Here is a 20451-nt window from a genome sequence, read left to right as displayed (position 1 = left end):
AGATTGTATACAATGATCTTATATTCAGCCAACCTGCTATATACTCAAATTATTTTTAATCATCTGTCTGCAGAAGCCTTTATTTTTTCAATAGGACAACCATAGCATCTGTAAATGAGTTTGGTTTTCCAATGTTTGTAACTTTTATTAATTTCACGTTTTGTCTCATTACTTTGGTTAAGGTTCTCAGAACAATATTAAATTAAGTGATGAGAGTGGAAATCTGATTTTTCTCCAATTTGACAACAGAAGCTCCTGTCTGTTCCTTTTGAAGACTAAAGAAGTTTCCTTCTATCTTATTTTAGTAGACATTTTTATCAAAAACGGGTGTTGATTTTTATCGGTTTTTTTTCATCTATTAAGATGACATGGATTTATTTTTTATTAATGATACTTTGTTTAGGATTCCTAATTTTGGAATTATCCATTTTTGCTTTTACCTTGTAAGATCTTTGTGTCAATATTATATCAGTTTCACAGTAAATTCTGGGGAGTGCTTCTTCTCTTATTCTAAACTCTGAAATAATTTATAGGATATTAAAATGATCTGATTCTTAAACATTTGTTAGAACCTGCCTAAAAAAAAATCTTGTAATTTGTATTCTTTCTGGAAAGATTTTAAGAACTGACTCAATTCCTACAATGGTTTTGAAATTATTAGGGCTTTGTATTGCTTTTTTTCAGTTTTGGCAAATTCTATTTTTCTAGGAATTTTTCCACTCTAAATTTTCAAATTTATTAAGATGAAGTTGTTCATGATAGTCTCATATAAACTTTTAAATATCTACTGATACTATAGTGTGTTCCTGTTTCTATTCCTAGTACTTTATAATGTTATTAAATATTTTTAAATATAAACTAAAATAAATAGTCTAAAGAACTCCCATGTATCCCTCATCTGTTTTCAACAATTATCCACATTTTGTTACTTGTATTTCATCTATCAATTACATACACACACACACACAAACACACTTGGTAGGGGAAACACATTAAAGCAAATTTCACACAATTCAACAATTCATCATAAATATCCCAGCATACATGAGAGAATGCAGGCTGAGTAGCACAGAATCATTATTTATTAAAATTCAAATAAATAAATTTAAATTTAAAATATTACCTTATTAAAATTATACAGTTTACAATGCATTTAATGCTACTGAATGCAGCGTTCTATACACTTTCATGGTTCTAAGATTATTAGTTTGTTTCAAATTTTCTAGCTTTTTATTAAAGAATTTTATCTTTATCAATGATTTACAAGAATGTTATTGCAGTCTCCATTAACAATGGCATATTTGACGATTTCTCTTCATAGTTCTATCAAATGTTCTTTGAAGCTATTGTTTTAAGTCTAATTATTATCTCTTCCTTTGGTGGTAAAACATTTATCATTGTGTAGTGAGCATTTTTATCCCAATAGGGATTCTTGTCTTAAACCAATTTTGTCTGATACCAATTTAGATACCTCAATTCTATTTTCTCTAGTATTTGATTCTGCATGCTTATTCCTTTTATATTCCAGTGTTTCATGTTTAAATGCCTTACATGTAACTCACAAAATGCCTATAGCTAGCTTTTTAAAAATCTAAATTGATTATCTCTGTCTTTTATCAGGAGAATTTAGTCCATTTTTATTTACTGTGATTATTTAAATATCTGGATTTGTTTCCTCTTTTTCTTTTTTTTGGTAACTTTTATTTGTTCTACATCTTACCATTCTTTATTACCCTTTTTTGGTCTGATTCAATTTTTTTTTTACAATGGCTGGGTTTTAGTTTCCATTTTCTTCACAGGTTGGAAAGTTATGGCTATTGTTTTACTTATGTTAGCATTTATCCATTAAATTTTACCATGTGTATTTAACATGTCTTCAAAAAAATAAAATGATTTTAGAGCAGATTAACAGCTACTTGACTTAAATGCTATTCTCCAGTATTTTGTTTTTGTCCTTTTTATGCTCGACAGGTATTATTTTATATAGACAATGTCTTTTTAGATTTACCTATATTCTTATCAATTTTCTCCTAACACTATTTCTCCCCATTGTTTCCCAACTCAATAAATTATATCTCTACATATCAAGTGCCATTTCTTACACTCCAAAACCAATCTAACAAATTTTGAGTGCGCCTTCAAAATATATCCAGAAACCAAACACTTCACGTGACCTCCATTACTCCCAAGCTAGTGTACGCCATCATATCCATTATGGACTACTGTAGATTTTATTGCTGCTTTCTCCCCACCCAGCCACATCCCCTCAGCTGGCATTTTATCTGCACAGCAGCCAAAGAGATAGATGAATCAGATCATGTTACTTTTCTAAAAATCCTCCAGTACCTAGAAGATTCAGAAACCACATGGCTCACATACTCCCTCACTTCATTAAAATTTGTGTTCTGATTTTGACCCCAAAGGGGTTTTTCTGAAAACATTTGCTAAAATAACACACCACATTTTAATCTCCTCCAAAGCAAAAACATAGACTCCATAACAGCAGGATCATTATATTGTCTACAGGTCTATTTCCAGCTCAGAGACATAACTAGCATATAAATAAATTAATTAATATTTATTGAATGAATAAATGATACACAACTAAAATGACGCACAAAAGAAGATCACTAATAGGGAGGGAATAAATTTTAAAAAGATCTAAAATGAGATAGGCAAGAATTGGATTGTAAGCACTAAAAATGGTAAATCTGCCTAAAATATTCAAGCAAAAAACCAAGAACGTTCACCTATGAGAGCATTACCTGCAAGTGTGTTTATTCTCAGCCAACTTAAAAAACGGTGCTTCTAAAAAAAAAATTCCAAAAAGAAAATCTCAAAGAGGCCAACAACTGAACTGACTGGGTTCTAACATCACTAACTCACAAGGGTGGCTTTGGCTTGAGGATTCTTCTTCTAATATCCATGGCTCCTCTCCTTGCTCCAACTTGAAGACCACTTCTGGCTTGGCAATGCAATATTCTGTGAACAGGAAATGACACAGGACTTGGGCCAGCCTCATGGACTTCAGGGCCTCTGAAGGAGAAAGGTACAGCTTAAGAAGCTGTACAACAAAAGGACCATTTAAACTTTTCACTGAGAAGAGGGGGAAAAATGCTTTTTCTATCAGCCAAAAGAGATCAAGCGGGGCTGGCCCAGTGGCGCAAGCGGCTGGGTGCGCGCGCTCCGCTGCAGGGGCCCGGGGTTTGCTGGTTCCGATCCCGGGTGTGCACCGACGCACCGCTTGTCAGGCCATGCTGTGGCGGCATTCCATATAAAGCGGAGGAAGATGGGCATGGATGTTAGCCCAGGACCAGTCTTCCTCGGCAAAAAGAGGAGGATTAGCAGATGTTAGCTCAGGGTCGATCTTCCTCACGAACAAAAAAAAAAAAAAAAGAGATCAATCACTTTATACCCACAGCCCAGGGGTGACCTTTGAACCCTAAATTTCAACTCTATAAATCATTAAAATCTACGAAGGTCATGTATATCAGCAACTTAAAAAAAAAAATGAATGCTATTTGGAATTATATAAAACACAATCCCTACCCACTGAGACAAGGTGCTTTAGTTCTCCAGCATCACATCCCTGTACAAGGTCCTCTGAGCAGGGTCCAGGTGCTGCCACTCCTCCTGGGTGAAACCCACAGTCATATCCTTGAATGACACAGACCCCTGTAACAGCACATTTGTGGTCAATCTACAGTGCCCAGAACTGGAGAGCATGCAATATGTTTAGGATCTAAAACCTTATCACGTTCACTGTTGATAGATAAAGAGAAAATATCAAACAGTAAATATCAAAAAGTATAGTTCTATACTTTATTTGGCATTATATGTTGTGGGAGAACAAAAAGTCATAGAAGTACCCTAACCATATATTAATTTCTTGATTCATGGGGAAGAAAAAAAAAAAAAAACTGAGGCTCCCCACTGTGCCTAGAACTGTCTCACATTCTGGGGATGTAAAAATGAATTTTTAAAAATCTTGCTTTCAGGGAGCTCTTCATATGATTCAGAGACATATTCAAAAATGTATACCTGCAATAAAGTGTTGCAGAATAAACGCCAGAAGTATCTAAAAGATGGTGGTTGCACAGGAAGAAAAGTGTTAAGTTCTATTTGTATATGGGATTGGGCTACCTTACTACCTTAGGGAAGTAAAACTTTGAGTCCTCACAAATCAATCATGTGTTCTTATGGTTATGGGCCAAAAACAAAGCAAAGGCCTGGAGGCACTGAAAACACTAGGCAAGTTAATGGAACTACAAAGAGCACAATTTGTTGGTGGAAGGATTTGAGAAGTATTAAAATAAAGATCCATAAGCAAAATCAGGAATAAGATTATCAGTAATTTGGTGCTAATTCCTATTGCCCAGGGGTCTTCAAAATATTTTATCATAGATTACATACATGTAGTATGAAATATCATTTCTCAATACAAATATATGTAAACAGATGTGCTAGTATTTTCCTCTGACATGCTGATTTTCCTTAAGTGCTCCCTAAGGTATATACCTCCACTTCACTTCAAGATCACAACCGTGGGTGATGAGGAGCCAATGAAAAGGTACAGTTAAGTACTGTAGTTATACATCCAGACTTGCATTTCAGAAGCAATGATTTAAACGAGAGTGGAGAATGACAAGAGAAAATACAAGACAAAGACAAGAGGGAGAGATGAACCCACATTCAGGTGGTAAGAATGGGCAGGAGTTGGCGAACTATGACTCATGAGCCAAAAATGTCCAGCCCCATTTTTTACGGCCTGCAAACTAAGAACAGTTTTCACATTTTTTAAATGGTTGGGGGACAAAAAGCAAAGGAATATTTTTTGACACATGAAAATTGTATAAAATTCAAATTTCAGTGTTTATAAATAAAATTTTATTAGAATACAACCATGCTTATTTGATTATGTATTGTCTATAGCTACTTTCACACTATAGAAACAAGCGGAGTTGAGTAATCACAAGAGAGACTATATGTGGCACCCTCACTGCTGTGCATTGCTGCTTGGCACACTACAAATCACAGGGATGCAGCTATAACTTCACTGCATTTTGAGTGCCTGGCCTATTGCCATGTTATGTCATTTTATTTTAGTTTTATTATTACCAGTACATATTGTGTCAAAACAAGAAAAGTAGACTTTGAATGTCACATTTTTAAGGCACAGCAGAGTATGTATTAATTTCTTAGCAAATTAAATGGCAAAGCATTATGTTTATTACACAATGACATCATAGCGGTGCTAAAAAGAACACCATATAGGTTGACGTTACCAGACTAAGCATTCAACAACTGTATTTCCAACTCACAGGAAAGTACCAGTCAGAAAAATTTGATCATTTAAAACAGAATATCTCATCACAGCAGAATTTCTTCACAAAAATTAAAAATGAAAATGAGGGGCCGGCCCGGTGGCGCAAGCGGTTAAGTGTGCGCGCTCCGCTGCGGCGGCCCAGGATTCGCTGGTTCGGATCCCGGGCGCGCACCGACGCACTGCTTGGCAAGCCATGCTGTGGCGGCGTCCCATATAAAGTGGAGGAAGATGGGCACAGATGTTAGCCCAGGACCGTCTTCCTCAGCAAAAAAAGAGGAGGATTGGCGGATGTTAGCACAGGGCTGATCTCCTCACAAAAAAAAAAAAAATGAAAATGAAGTTGCAATCAAAATTTCCGAGTAGCTCATTTCTTATCCAAGCAAGGAAACTACTTACTAATGGTGAGTTAACTAAATCTTATTTGATAAAAATAGCTAAAGAAATGTATCCAGAGAAAATAAACCTGTTTTGACTATTAATCTCTTGGTGAGAAAAGTTGCTCACAGAGTTGAGGACACTGGAAGCAACATCAATAGTCAATTAAAAAATAAGACAAATGATCAAGTGGTTTTCCTTGCTCTTGATGAGTCAAAAGATGTTACCAATACTGCTCAGTTGTTATCATTTCTTCAGAATGTCAATATTAAGTTTGAAGTAACTAGAGAATTAGTTCCTAACTCCTAATTAGTTCCTAAACAGTCTGTGCAGAAACACAGGAGAGAATATTTTCAAACAGGTTGAGAAAACACTAATTCAATACAACCTGAAGTAGAATCTGCTAAGATGTGTTACAACTGATGATAATGTAAACATATGTAGAGCAGAAAAAGGCTTAGTGGGACAAATTTACAAAGACTATGAAAATGTAAGGTGTCTACAGCCTATGGTTATTCATTGTATTTATTTATCATTAAGCACCTGACAGAAAAATTTTGAACCTATAACGTGTAATTGAACCACCAATGGCAATGATGAACTTCATTCACTCTCATGGACATAACCATTGTCACTTCCATGAATTACAGTCAGAACTAGAAGCTGAATATCTTGACTTGCCTTTCCACACAGTATTTCAATGGCTTAGCAATGATAAAATTTTGTGATTTTTTTGAGCTCAAGGCTGAAACTGAAATGTTTCTGAATGAGAAGAATATCCCTCAACATCTATTATATCAAACACTGAACAGCTTTGGAAATTAGCTCTTCCTGAAGACCTGATAATGTCTCTTAATGAATTCGACTTAATTACAGAGTAAAACAGCTCTTATGCAAATCTTATACTATGATAGTCATTTCAATAACTGATATTATTAGAATCACAAGTAATGTCAATCAGCACATTCTGTGCTGTCAAAAGTTAAAGCGAGACATGGGCTCTCCATTTCCAAAGTTGCAGTGCATATATTTTCTCAGCTCAAACTACACTTCCAGTGGCATTTTTTGGACCTTAATGCAAATCATGATACTTCTATATTTCAAAATCCATTTAACTGTACAATTAAGGAGCTCCCACCTAACCCTCAGTTGGAAGTGATTAATCTGCAATGTAATGACAAGCTATAAGGCAAATACCAAGAGAAGAATCTAAAAGAATTCTATAAATGGCTTACAAATGAGGAATATGCTGATAAATTAAAATCATATATTGTGGACTGATATCAGTAATCGACAGTACCTATCTGTGTGAAAGACATTTTCAAAGATTAAATATGTAAAAGCTCATTACAGTTCAGCATTAACAGATGAAGATTTGCAATAGATTCGATGATATTCGGAAACACTAACAAAGACACTCAATTAAGCAAAATGTTATCCACCCCGAAAGAACTCCATTTTTCTCATTACTAGATCTTTACTACAAAATACTACACACAATCATTATCATATTTTGAATTTCATCAACAAAAAATTGGTGGAAATTTGTTTACTCTCTTGTTCAATAAGTACCTACACAATACTCTTGATTTTATCTCTTGGCCCACAAAGCCTAAAATATTGGCTGTGTGGTTCTTTACAAAAAATGTTTCCCAACTCCTGGAAAGAACTGATTCTAAAAAATAAGACATTAAGAGATTTTGGTCCCACATTCATGATGTAAGAAGAAAACTGGGGAAACTGCCTCCCAGGGTATCTTTACAAGCAACCTAGTAAACTCAGGTGCCATTTGCAAAGGCTGGGAAGCATGAGAAAGAGGTTGGGCAGAAATAACAGTTACAGAGGTCCTGGACATGTTGTACTTGAAGTGTCTGTGGAACAGGCAGACAGAGATCTCCAGGAGGCAGCTGGATGTGTGGTCCTGAATCTCAGGAGGGAAGACCAAGATGAAAGTGAGGATAGGGGAGTCAATGGCATTTTGGTGGTAACTGAAAACAGCAGTGAATCTGATGGCTCCCAAGGAAAGAGACTGAGGAGGTAAAAGTACAAGTACAGGATCTAATGGAACTCTACTCAGGCGCCTGGAAGAAAATGGGCCACGAAAATGAAAAAAATTACCTGAAAGGTAAAAACAAAACTAGCAACCTACATTAAACATATAGTTCTTCACTTATGGAAAATTAATAGAAAATGAAGAAGCAGAGATATTTTTTTAAAAACAAGGGCATAATGGTAAGAATTAAGATAATCAAAACAACTGAACTGAATAAAACAAAATCACAGCAAGATATGGAAGAAAATCTGCTTTTAATTCCAAATGGTACTATTACATATTTGAGTAGAAAACTGCTTAAAGAACTGACTTCAATCACAAGGGGCCATCAGAGAACAAGAAATAATTCTCAAAAATTAAAAAACTTGACTACTGAATTGTGAAAATCAAAATCAAAACTCTCACCTGAAGGCCTGAAATAGAATGGATGGACATAAATGAAAAATTGTGCAAGTCTCCTAGAACATAGAAAAAAAGACAGACTGCCAAGTACACATGGGAGATCTTTCCTGAGCATATAACAAAGCAACAGCTTTCCAGCTTATTAGCCACTACAAAAGTAGAAACTGACTTGCCCTCTATCTGCTGGGTGACACCTGCTCCAGAGACCCTAACAGCCTGTCTGTCAAAGTACTCAGGAAATACACAACCTAGATCATGAAAAGGACAATGACTACGGCCATTTAGGAGTAACCAGAATCCTGAGAAAAGAAGTCCAAGTTAAGCAATTAGTACACAAAGACAATGATAGTGGATGACATATCCAGAAGAGCTAACATGTAAATAATAAGGTTCCAGTAAATTAACGGAACAGATGGAAGAGAATTAATCATGAAGTAAATAAGATACTTTCACTGAGTTGAAAGACTGAGCTTTCACATTGGAAGAGACATACTAAAAGAGTTCAAAATTAATTTATAAAAAAAAAAAAAAAACTTTGCTTTTGGCTCTGACATACCAAGAGCTTAGAAGTCATCATTCCCATCCTTGTAAGAGGAAAAAGCTAGACAAATTGAAAATCAATGACTTTCCTTGAATTCACCAGAGAAATGAGGTCACAAGGCAAACTGCCACTCTGAAATCTGGAGAGAGGCATATCCAGAGAGTCACAGCCAAGATCTGCTTACTTGGAGCAGAAGCTGCCAGAGACATGAACTGGTAGGAACACTGAAATGGTAATTTTGAAAATTGCCGGAGGCTACGTAGAGAGAAGCATCAGAGTAAAACAATCCTAGGTACAGCAGTCTTAGCGCAGTCCACATGTTCATGGGCTTTCCCTTCAGAAACCTCACCAGGTTTTCATGGAAAAGAACCGAGAACTATCCACTCTTACACATGGCAAGAGGAGGGGAACAGTAACCACTGTGGAAATGTGTTCAGAGTCTTCTTCATAACAAAGGCCTACACTCTGAAATCTAATCCCAGCTGGAGGAAGGGAATTCTTCTCCACTCCATCCATCTCCAGCCTTCCTGTCTCACCTAAGGTGAGGGGAGGGGATATTTAATAAAGGTTAAGGTTTCAAGGAAATAGAGTGGGAACTCTCAGCCAAGAAAGGGGGGGCTGGGGAGTGGGGCGCTATACCACAAAGAAACACTAGTGAAAAATCACAGCCCAGGGACACATTATTAGTCTCAATAAAAGACTGAGATTTGATCTTGAGATTATAGAATGCTTTCCCTCCCCCACACTTTACCACCACACCGACATCAGTGCCAGCTAAATGAGCTGCAAGACACAGACTCTTACTGAGGCAGAGTTCTTAAGGAATCTCAAAGTGAAGAGGGGGGACAAAAATAAGGACACCAGAGGAAACCGAAGCCTCTGGAACCTACAGCTACAACAAACATTAAACACAGCCCAACTCCTAGCCAGAATAACGTAAGTCCTCACACTAAAAGCCTATTTACCTATATTTTTTATTTACTTCAGTTCCTATTACCAGATACTTGTCCAGCTTTCAACAAAAAACTACAAGGTATACCAATAAGCAACAAAAAAAATACACTGCAAAAAAAAAGGAATCAGTACCAGACTCAGCTATGACACAGACATTGGCATTATCCTGCAGAGAATTTAAAATAACTATGACTAAAATGTTAAGGACTCTTCATCATAACCTTGTCAGAGGCAAACGGTTCTTTTAAAGACATAAAAAAACTCCACTGAGTACATCACAATTTAAAATTTTATTATTACCATAGAAATTCCCTTGTTAAAAACAAGAGACATAGTGGCGAAAAGTGTTTGCAACATAAATAAGAGAAAAAGGATTACTATCCAAATTACATAAAGGATTCTTACAAGGTCATAAAAAACAGAAAAAAAATGGGCAAATATATAAACAAGGCAATCCACAGGAGAAACATAACATATCACAGTTGCTCAATAATTCACCGGTAAATAGTAAACCAGCCATGGTAGGTATTTAATGACGGAAATAGGAAATCACTGTGTCAGCAGCAGCCTTGCAGGTCACAGGATCTTGGACTCTACCCTGTCAACTGCTGGAAGCCAGTGAAGTGGAAGAAACATTGATGAACATTTTAGACAAATTATTGAAAATAAACTTGATATGCTAGAAAACATGCATACAGATTAGAACAAAGAAGAGAAAATGAAGCGATGGTGGGCTACAAAGGTGACTGAGACAACAGATTAAAGAAATATTAAGAATTTAAAAGAAACAAGAATGGGATGGCTAACAGATGGACAGGACAACTGAGATAGAGAGTGGTTTAGGACCTGCTTTTCATCATTTGGATGCCTGGCTAAGCAGTGTTAACATTTGACAGAGAATAAAGGAACACGAGTACTTTCATTTTGGATCTGTTATGTTGAGATGCTTTTGGACAAGTTACACACAGGAGACTAGCAGCAAGGAGCACTGGAAAGACAGACTCTGAAACCCCACAGGTGCTCCCCAGCTACAAGCACAGAGAGGATGGAATCCATGGGAGACAACAAGAATAAGCAGAAGCAGAGGGACCAGGATAGGCACCTAAGGATAATAATGTTTAAGGGCAAAAGGATGAAGAAAGCACTACGAAATAGAAAATCCAGACAAAGGCACAAGCCAGTGGGGTGGTGTCAGAGAAACTAAAGAAGACTCTCAGGAGAGAATGGTCAACAGTGTCCATGAGGCAGCAGGCACTAGAAAAACAACCATAATTTGATTATAATTAGTTCACTGTGACCTTTACCAAAAGAGATTAAGGTAAGTGGAAAGGAAGAAAGAAGAATGATCTGAAATGTGAAATAGAATTATGGACATAAGTGCCACAGAGCATAACTCTGAACTGTCTATGCTACCCAATAAATACAGCCTAATGAAAAAAAAATTATTTACTGAAATAATCAGTAAAGAAGATGCATTCGATTCCTTCCTCCAGATACTCGACATCTCATCTCTGGATCAGGAACATCAGAAAGTGGTCTAGAACAGTGATGTCCAATTCGGTAGTCACTAGTCACACGTGGCAACTAAGCATTTAAAATGCTGATATGTGACTTAGGAACTACATTTTAATTATTTTAAACTAAATGTCCACAGATGGCTAGCGGTTAACAGCATATAGCACTGGACCACAATATTTCGATTGCCTGAAAACCTACATTCACTGAGTTCTCCCTTAGCTCTAGAGCCCTCTGTTCCCAGTGAAAAACTGCTCCATGAAAAAAGCTGCATTTCTTTTAGCGAAGTTATTGGAAGTTGTAACTTCATCATCCATACAGAGTGCAAGAAATTAACTGTTTTAGACTTTAATGCTGGGAAGTCTTCACACCCAGCAATATGGTTTGGTTACATATGGTTTCTCTTTATGGAAAATGTAAATCACATAACAGATGTCTGCATCTTACCATGACTATTGGAAAGACCAGGAACAAATTTGCAGCTCAACTTTGTTAACTCTGTAAGATCATAAAATTTGTGCATATCTATATATTACATCATCCTGTTACTGATCTACTACTGTGTATTCTCCCTGTTGATCTGTATCTATTTCTATATTTCCATTCTCATCTACCAACCCTTAAAAACCGCATACAAGGCATTATAAATAAAGTAGGGAATAACAAATAAACAACTCACCTGGGATCTGTTCATTTTCTGCTGGTTTTGGAAAAGTATGGAGAAGTGCAAAGGTAGAGCTGGGGAAGAAGGAAGTAAGAATGAAGTCAGAAGAATGTGGCCTGCCTTGCAGCTCCTGGATTCACCTTCCTAAAATGCTCGACAGAGGGGGAGTTCGAACAATATGGAAACATATCAATGACCAGATCATGTTGAGCCTAGACAAGCAATTTTTCACTGGATGAAAGTAAAGATATGCATGCCACTGATTTTATTAATAATTTATGTCTCTTTCTCACTGAAGCACAAAGAAACTTAAAATACAACCAATTTATACATTACAGGATACTTATATAGAAACGGTGTTTTCTTTAAACTGATGTGGCTGGAAACACTGACAGTGCATTGTTTATCTGTTTTCCTACAAATGTAATACTGGAAATACTGCTGAAGTTGAACAATTCACAGAAACTCTGAAAAAGAGAACGAGTGCTTTAATATGAGTTTAAAAAAATATCTGTCCTAACTTGATTGCAATTATAACTTTTTGATAAGAAACTTGTTTTAACTGTGCAAAGCAGACTATCTTGGGAATCAAGAAACTCTTACGTCTTGAACAGTAACAAAGGAGTGACCTGCCAGGCTCCACATGTTTTATCTTTCAAATGAGACAGAAATAGACAAACCTTGTAAACCCTTCTGCACTACCATTAAGTGCTTCTAAGTTCAAAATAAAAGGAGAATAAAAATATCTGGATACTAAATATATGGATATACACCACATATAAGCTCAGGATCTGGAAAATGTGAGTAGAGGACAAAAGAAACGTGGGCTGTTTGGGAGTTAAATAAAACTTCCTCAGCTGTGGTGACCCCTCCCCCAAGCTAAGCACCCACAGAGAAGTGACATTTCCTGTGCAGCCTGCCCCTCACTCACCGCTCAGGGCAGCACACCTCTCTGCTGAAATCTGGTCCTGACCTTCCACCATCACAAAGCTGTGATGGTTTCAGATGTGACATCTGAAGACATGCTTATTTAGGGCAAGGGGATCAAAGACTGCTCCTGGCCTCAGAAATCTAGAATCTTTTCCTTTGGGGGTCTCGTCCACTTCTGCTCTGAAGCGCTGGTGACAGGTCTCAGGGTTGTTTTTTTCCAGGTGGGTCTGTGGTTCATGCAGTTCCTTCCCTTATCTTCCACGGACTGCTTTGTTCCAAGGGAAATGGAACTCAGGCCTAGAGGACAAAATCATTTAGTTGGAATCTTCATACAGGGCCCTTTGACTCTCTGGAAGGTCGCTCCCCAGTCTAGACCTTCTATAGGCTCAACGCAGGGCTACCGGGCACACAGGCTGGGAAGTTAGGAGGAGCCCATACTCTCGGTTATAGATCTGAACACAGCGCTCCTGAGAGTCGCCAGGAAGGCACCTGTGCCACTTAGGGGCTGTGAAGGGCCCTACGCTGGCTTCGGGGAGAAGGTCCTATTAGCAGCAACAGGAGATTTGGACAACACACGTGACCTTCAATCCAACTCCCTTGCCTGCTGGCTAGGTGAACTTGGGTAAATCATTCACCTCTCCAAGGCTGTTTTCCTAACTGCCAACACAGATGACCGTGAAAATGCAATGAGATACCAAGTGAAAACAACAGCTGCTTAACCGTTAACCACAGACCCTAGGCTCAACGCTTCACAAATGCCGTCCTTCGGAGCGCAGAGGAGCCGGTGAGGGGCCGAGCTCGGCCCCCTCAGGGAGAGCCTCGGAGGCTCGGCTAACTGGCCAGCGCCGCGCCCCTCCAGCGTCGAACCCGGGCGGCTGGCAGCGGGGCCCCAGGGTCTGGGAGTCCGGCTGCGCTCTCTCCGCCGGCGGCCCGCCTTTCACCGCGCCCCGGCCTGGAGCAGCCCCCGGCCGCACCGGCTCCCCTCGACCTCGCTCCACCCTCCATGCACTCTCGCAGCCCTCACGGCCGCGCCGGACACGAGGCTCCACAGCGAGACCAGGACGAGACGCTCCCACCTCCCCCATGCAGCCCAGCTGGACCACGAGCGCGCATGCGCACGGCGGAGGCCGCGTGCGCAACTTCCCATCAGCCCCTGCAGCGCAGGGCCGGCGCCGGGAGACGCCAGGCTGCCTGGAGAGAGGAGAGGGGGCTCCCAACTCCGGGCGCAGAGACCCGCAGAAAGGAACTCGCAAGGAGACACCAACGCTAGGAATGAAATACGCCCGAACCGGCTTCTCCTAGCACAGGAAAATGATGATAAATGTTTCATTATCATACTTTTTGCAAGGCTAGCCTCCAAGAATTACAGGAATTACAGTAATATACGAAAATTTTAGGAAAATCAGAAAATACAAACCAAAAGAAACAATGGACACAGCTTCACCTCCTGCTCCCTGAGATTTATGTGCCTATTATACGTACAACCTTCTGACAGTTTGCAGAAATGTAATCATATATGCATAATTTTTATCACTATCCTTGCAAAAAAACCATAAGACCATTTTTCCCAATGATAATAAGAGAAAGTTCCATTCACAGTAGCATCAAAAATTGTACAAAATACTCATTATACAAGTTAAGAAAATCTGTAAAGAAAATGACATTTTGTGGTGTATGACATTTAAAAGATTTGACTAGCTAGCGATTCCTATTACTTTCCCTGGAAGAAGACTCAATCTTGAACAATATTCCAAACAGACTCTGAATAACTTTCTATACCTGTTTTGCTTTTTATTTTGTATTGTCTTACTCAACAGGACACTGTAACCTTACTCAAAGAGAAAAAATAAGAATTACTGTTTGAAAAAAAAAAAACAGTAATGCTTAATATACATTAAAAGTATTCTATTGTTATAATTTTTTTAAGTTTGGAATTAGCACCAAAGAAAAGAATATTTAAGAATTTATTACATGGTTTAGTGGGAAAAGAACTGAATAGTCAAGTAATCATATTGGACAAAAAGACACTTGAAATTAAATGAGCTTACATACCAGTTCACACATTGCATAAATGCATTTCAAATATGAAATCAAGATTAAAATTTTATATGTAAATTATTATGTTCTTCTCACAATTGTTTTTTTAACAAAGTATTTCCTAGCTCTGGCCACTCAAAGAGCCTAGATGCAATTGTTTAAAAGAAACAACAGACCTAAGATGGAGTCACTTGTGCTAAGCCCACATCACCAAACCAAGACCTAATACCTAATCCAATTACAGTTTCAACCTTCTCTAGGAATGTTATCTTAACTGGTCAGTATGGAATTCCCTGGTCAGCAACAGTGAGATAATCCTCCTAATAGACTCCTTAGTCCTCCAAAGGAAGGGGACCTTGTCTGAAATAATCTTTTTTTCTGTTTATGACTTCCTTGTCCCATCCCCGTCTCTGCCGTTAAAAGCATTTCCCTTTCTGTAGCTCTTTGGTGCTCCTATCTGCTAGATGGGATGCTGCCCAATTAATAAATTATTGAATAAAGCCAATTACATCCTCAAATTTGCTCAGGTGAATTTTGGGGTTTTTTTCACAATTTTTTTTACAATGATCCTCCAGTAGCGACGAGCACAGCTAGTACTCAGAAATTATCCACGAAAACTAGACAGTGATCTTTGGTAAAGTGATTTATTGCAAATCTGGCCAAGAAAAGTACAAGATGAAACTGGGAAAACTTGTGCTAGAGAACAAAGAAGCACTTACAGATCAATGGAGTAAAATACACACAGGTGCAACCTTGAGGAGGCACACATTAGCAAAATTATGGGGTCAATTAAAGCACCTAAAAGAATAATTTTTTTAAATGGAAGGAGGAAAACTCCCACTTTGGAGAAGATAGAGTAGATGTACTTTTCCCTATTCTACCTCCTAAGTACAACTAAAACCCTGGACATTATATATAAAACAAATATAAGAAGACTCTGAAAGATAAAGAGAAGGTAAACCAGATAGGGAACCTCAGGATCCAAGGAACAAATAGTGATCAGTTCACTGGGTTTCCTTTTTGCTTCACCTATTCCAAATTTGGAGCTAAAGGAAGTGACAAATGGAAATGCCAAGGGGTGCAGACAACAAATGCCCCAAACCAAGCGTGCTTTCTCTAGCCAATGGACCAGGAAAAGAGCAGCCTAACAAGACAGAAATATTTTAGTCAGTAATCGCTACACTCCAGACAAATATCACAGAAAGAACTATTGCCCCAATCCCACCCACACCAGTAAAGACCGAGCAGGAAGCCTAGACTTCCATCCTCACCAGTCTGTAGAGATATGCCTTAATCCCCCCATCCTCCACTAGAGAGTATCAGAAAGGCCAAGAAAGGTACTGAGACATTTGTCTCCATCCAGTAGTAATGAGGCTATCCCTACCATGATGTCAGTGGAGACCATGTGGGGAGCCAGAACTCCCACCCTCCCTGGGGAGTAACAAAAAGCCCCCAACTCAGGTTTCAAAGGAAGAGGAGTGGGAAACCTAGATTTCCACCTCCACCTGTCAATAAAGAGACAGTGCCTCCCAATTCCCCTGCTGAAGCAGTATCAGAGAAAGCCAGCTAAAACAGAAGATTTAAATAAGATCCAGAGGCTCCTAAGATAATATGAAAATATCCAGGTTCCAACAAAAAATCACTCATAACAAGAAACAGGAGGAACTCAAACTGAATGAAAAAATACAATCAGTAGATGCCAAGATGACAGGATGTTAGAATTATCTGACAAAGATTTTAAAGCCATGGTGATGAAAATTCTTCAACGAGCAATTACAAACACACTTGAACGAAATAAAAAGCTGAAGAATCTCAGCAAAGAAATAGAAGATACAAAGAACCAGCAAGTGAAAATTTTAGAAGTAAAAAATACAATCCCTAAAGTTAAAAACTAAGTGGATGGGCTCAAAAAAATGGAGAGGACAAAGGAAATAATAGTGAACTGCAAGAGAAAACAATAGAAATTACCCAACCTCAACAACAGAGAGAATATAGACTAAAAAAAAAAAAGAGCCTCAGTGACCTGACAGACTAAATTTAAAAATTTAACATTCATGTTATCAGAGTCACAGAAGAAGCGGAAAAAGAGAGTAGCACTGGAAAAGGACTTGAACAAATAATGGCTAAAAACTCTCCAAATGTGGCAAAAGACACAGACATTCAAGAAAATGTGTAAATCCCAAACAGGATAAACCTGAAGAAATCCACATCAAGACACATCATAATCAAACTTCTGAAAACCAAAGATTAAAAAAAATCTTGCAAGCAGCAAGAGAGCAATGACGTCTTACTTATGGGGAAAAACAATTTGAATGACAGTGGTTTTCTCATTAGAAACCATAGAGACTATAAGGAAGCGGCACAAAATTTTGCAAGTGTTGAAAGAAAAGAAATGCCAATCCCTAATGCTACATCCAGCCAAAATATCCTTCAGTACTGAAAAGGAAATAAAAACATTCTCAGATGAAGGATAACTAAGAGAATTTATCACCCTCAGATCTGCCTTAATAAATGGCTAGAAGAAGTTCTTTAAACAGAAAGGAAATGATTAAGCAAGGAATCTTGGAACACAGTAAACAAAAATATGAGTAAGAACAATAGACTTTCCTTCTCTTGAGTTTTCTAAGTTATATTTCACAGTTGAAGCACAAATTATAATGTTGTCTGATGTGATTCTGAATGTATATACAGGAAACATTTAAGACAATTATATTATAAGCAGAAAAGGGAAAAGAAATGTAAAGGGAGGTAAGGTTTCTATTCTTCACTCACATCAGTAAAATGAGGACACAGTAAGTTACATGTATATATAATATAATACATAGAACAACCACTAAAATATTTTGTTATACAAAGAGATACACTCAAAAACCCTATAGATACATCAAAATGGAATTCTAAAAACTGTCCAAGGAATCCAGAGAAAAGCAGTTGATAAAAACAAAGAAACAGGGGCCCACCCGGTGGCATAGTGGTTAAGTTCACACACTCTCCTTCGGTGGCCTGGGGTTCGCAAGTTCGGATCCTAGGTGTGGACATACGCACTGCTTATCAAGCCATGCTGTGGCAGGTGTCCTACATATAAAGTAGAGCAGGATGGGCATGGATGTTAGCCTAGGGCCAATCTTCTTCAGCAGAAAGGGGAGGATTGGCAACGGATGTTAGCTCAGGGCTAATCTTCCTCACACACACACAAAAAAAACCTACAACCAACATCATTCTTAATGTTGAAAGACTGAATGCTTTTCCTCTAAGATGGGGAAAAAGAAAAGATGTCTACTCTCACCACTCTCATTCAGCATAGTATTGGAAGGTCTAGTCACTGCAATGAGGAAAAGAGGAAAAAAACATACAGAGTGTAAAGGAAGAAATAAAACTCTATTTGCAGATAACAGGATGGTCTACTAAAACACTTCCTAGAACTAATAAGTGAGTTCAGCAAGAACACAAGGTACAAGATAAACACACAAAAGTCAATTGCATTTCTATAAATCAACAATGAACATGCAAAAACCAAAACTTAAAACACTACCATTTACAGTCACTCCAAAGAAAATTAAATATGTAGGTATACACTTAATAAAACATGTACAGGATATCCATGCTGAAAATAACAAAATGCTAATAAAAGAAATCAAAGATCTAAATAAATGAAGAGATGCACCACGCTCATGGATTGGAACACTCAACATAGTAAACAGATCAACACTCCCCAAATTGATTTATAAATTTAATATCAAAATCCCAGTAAGATTTTTTGTACACATAGACAAACTTATTCTGAAATAAACCTGGAAAAGAACAGGTCCTATCTAGAATAGCTACAACAATCTTGAGAAAGAATAAAGTGGGAAAAATCACTTTACCTGATATTAAGGCCATATATAGCAACAGTAATGCAGACAATATGGTATTGGTGACAGACACAGACACAGACACAGATTGATGGAACAGAATAGAGAATCCAAAGACCCACGATTATGCTGATTTTTGACAAAGGTGCAAAATTAACTCAATGGAAGGAGAGCCTTTTCCACAAAAGGTACTGGGACAATTGGATATCCATAGGCCAAAAGAATGAACCTTGACCTAAACCCCACTCCTAATACAAAAATGAACTCAAAATGGATTGTGGACTTACAGGTAAAAAGTAAAACTATAAAATTTAAAAAAAAAAATAAGAGAAAATCCTCAAAATCAAGAGCTATGCAAAATATTCTTAGACTTGATATCAAAAGCATAATGCATTAAAGGAAAAATTAGTAAACTGGACTCTATAAAAATTAAAAATTTTCACTCTGCAAAAGACCATGTGAAGGGAATGAAAAGAATAACTACAGACCAGGAAAAAGTATTTGCAGAGCACATGTCTGACAAAAAACCAGTATCTAGAAAATATAAAGAACACTCAAAACTCAACAGTAAAAAAACAACCCAAATTAAAAATGGGCAAAAGCCAGGAACAGACATTTCACTGAAGAGGATATACAGATGGCAAATAAGCACATGGAAAGATGTTCAGCATTAGCCATCAGGGAGGTACAAATTAAAACCACAATGATATATCACTACACACAAAACAGAATGGCTAAAATAAAAAAAAAAAATAGTGACAAACCAAATGCTGGTGAGGATGTGGACAAACTGGATCACTGGTACATTGCTGGTGGGGATGTAAAACAGTACAGCCACTCAAGAAAACAGTTTTGCAGTTTCTTTAAAAACTAAACATGCAACTACCAAACCACCCGGTAACTGCCCTCTTAGGCATTCATCCCAAAGAAATGAAAACATGTTCACAAAAAAAATCTATACACAAACATTCATAGCAGTTTTATTCAAAATAGCCAAAAACTGGAAACAGCCCAGGTGAATGGGTAAAAAAACTGTGGTACATCCATACCATGGAATAATACTCAGCAATAAAAAGAATAAATTATTGATATACACAAAAACATGGATGAATGAATCTTCAGGAAATTATGCTGAGTGAAAAAAGCCAATTCTAAAAGGTTACCTATTTTATGATTCCATTCACATAACATTTTTTAAATGATAAAATTTTAGAAACGGAGAATGCATTACTAGTTGGCAGGAGCTAGAATGAAGGAGATGCTGAAGGGAGGTGGATGTGGTTATGAAAGGACAACAAACAGAATCCTTGTGGTGATGGAACTGTTCTGTATCTTGAAAGTGGTAGTGGATACACAAACTTACACACATGACAAAATTACACAGAACTAAATACACACGCACATAAATGAGTACAAACAAAATTGAGACACTCTGAACTGATCGGTGGATTGTACCAATAATGTCATTATCCTGGCTGATATTGTACTATAGTTTTGCAAGATGTAACCACTGGGGGAAAATGGATACAGAGTACATGGGATCTCTCTGTATTGTTTCTTACAACTGCATCTTACAATCTACAATTATCCCAATAAAAATTTCAATTAAAACAAAAATTTACATAGTTATTAAGTGGGGGACACCTTATACATGTCATATTCATATTAAAACTATGAAATAAAAATTTTATAAGAGTTATTAGGCAAATACAAATATATTTCCTACTATAACGTTGGGTTCCAATAAGCAAACCATAGTGTAAAATTTGTTATATAGCATACTTATACTCTGCAAAAGAA

At 37.5% G+C, this 20451-nt stretch overlaps 1 protein-coding gene across 2 annotated transcripts in view; it reads right to left on the bottom strand.

The window, feature by feature from the left end:
- Positions 1-13828, bottom strand: part of LOC131406980 (putative zinc finger protein 487) — a 35836-nt gene extending 22008 nt beyond the window's left edge. For both annotated transcript variants that reach the window (XM_058542929.1, XM_058542930.1), the window contains exons 1-4: positions 12762-13828; positions 11846-12297; positions 3550-3675; positions 2887-2982 (exon numbers count right to left, since the gene is read on the bottom strand). The gene's annotated coding sequence lies outside the window, so the exon portion shown is untranslated. The remainder of the gene's footprint in view (positions 1-2886; positions 2983-3549; positions 3676-11845; positions 12298-12761) is intronic.
- Positions 13829-20451: the final 6623 nt, after the last annotated feature.

The sequence above is a fragment of the Diceros bicornis genome, chromosome 6 (genome assembly GCF_020826845.1).
Source record: "Diceros bicornis minor isolate mBicDic1 chromosome 6, mDicBic1.mat.cur, whole genome shotgun sequence".
Lineage (NCBI taxonomy): Eukaryota > Metazoa > Chordata > Mammalia > Perissodactyla > Rhinocerotidae > Diceros > Diceros bicornis.
Note: the sequence above shows the minus strand (reverse complement) of the source record. Positions and strands in the feature narration are given on the sequence as shown.